Here is a 1,700-nt window from a genome sequence, read left to right on the forward strand (position 1 = left end):
ACACACACACACACACACACACACGCACAGAAATGAGTGAGACAGAAGAGGAAGGTGGTTCTTAAAGAGACAGAGGCCAATTTCAAGGCGTTTAGAAGAGGAAGTGATGAGAAGATAAGTTTATTTTTCTATTTAAACATAAAAACAGCATTTTAATAACAACTAAAGGTGACATAGATACTTTATTATGGTATAGTATTTAAATAGCCTATATGCTTGAGAAACACATACAATAAGCCCTTTAAAATTATCCTGACAAACAGAAGAAATGTGAATAACAAAACCTTTTTTATCTCTCAAAACAGAATCAGGAGAGTTCATGCAAGGACACAGCCCATTTTGTAAACAATGAAAATATCATTGGATTATCTTTAAAATCAGAGGTGATGGACTCATTCATGTTGGATTTGAGTACAAGTAGCTGGCTGTGGTGATAGAGGTGTGTGTGTGTGAGTGTGTGTTGGGTGGGGGGTGAAAAGCAGATGATTAAAAGCAGGAGTGGCAGAAAGATGGATGATTATATAGATAAGAGTGAGGGGAACAGCATGAATAGGAAGGGCAGAAAGCCAATCCTAATATTAATTTGATGAGTTTGTCTGTCCCAGATTTGTATGGTTGTGTCATTGGCACAGCAGTCTTTGGATGTGTGTCTGCGCTGTTGTTATTGGCACTCCAACCTGCCACCAGCTTTAAACCGGGTTTCCTTTACTCGAGACGACTTTTACCTTCTATCCTTTGACTTAAAAGCCAGTCGAATTTAGAGTTTTTGAAACACCTGTAACAGGACACAGTATATAATGCTCTAAATGCCATTTTACATACAAGCAAAAAGAAATGAAAACAAAAATAAACAAATAAATCTGTAAATATGAGTGTGAATAAAATAAATCACAGGCTGAAAACATTTATGATTGACTTCAAGCACAGCTGTTGACTAAACAAAAAAACACCTTTTTAAAAGCTGTGCCAAGAAAAGGAGTGGTGGGGGCCATTGGTTTCATTTTGTGCTCACCTCATCACAAACTGCTGACATCTGTCACAGCTAGCAACTGGTCCCACCAATAAGAGGCTGGCAGGAAGCTAAGTGGTCACAGCACCTAGGAAATAACCTTGGACGGGGTAATCCCAGTCAATAGGATTGGAGCAAGCTGTTAAGTGGTTTCCAGACAGGGGCCGTGAGCCACCCTTCACAATAGACCTGCTTGTTTATGTGATTTATTAAGGGTCCCAGTGCATAGGAATCAAGGAACCTGTTTTAGTACTCTGGTCAAAATGTTTGTCTTATATCTCGTGGTGCAGGTTTAAAATAAAACATGCAAATTAAACATCAAAATGTGTAGCGTTGTGAATATTGTGCTGACTTTTGATAGTAATACGTCATACAACATAGACAACATTTAAAAAATTGCTAGAAAAATAATAAATATTAGTAAGATTTCTGTGAAGCACAAAAGAAAACGCAGCTCTTTGGAGCTCTACAGCTCAGACAGACTTTAAAGTAGAAACATCAACGTATAAACAGGACAAATGGACTCTATGACTAAATGGGTCATTTGAGGTCTTAAGTTATTTTTTTGTAAATGGAGTAAATGGTCTTGCACAAAAGCAAATGACGTTTTATTTTCCACTTCCACAGTCGAGAATTGTTGGACAGATCAGTAACTTCAAATAATATAATATAATATAATATAATATAATAT

The sequence above is a fragment of the Austrofundulus limnaeus genome, unplaced genomic scaffold, assembly GCF_001266775.1.
Source record: "Austrofundulus limnaeus strain Quisiro unplaced genomic scaffold, Austrofundulus_limnaeus-1.0 Scaffold161, whole genome shotgun sequence".
In the NCBI taxonomy this organism is placed as follows: domain Eukaryota; kingdom Metazoa; phylum Chordata; class Actinopteri; order Cyprinodontiformes; family Rivulidae; genus Austrofundulus; species Austrofundulus limnaeus.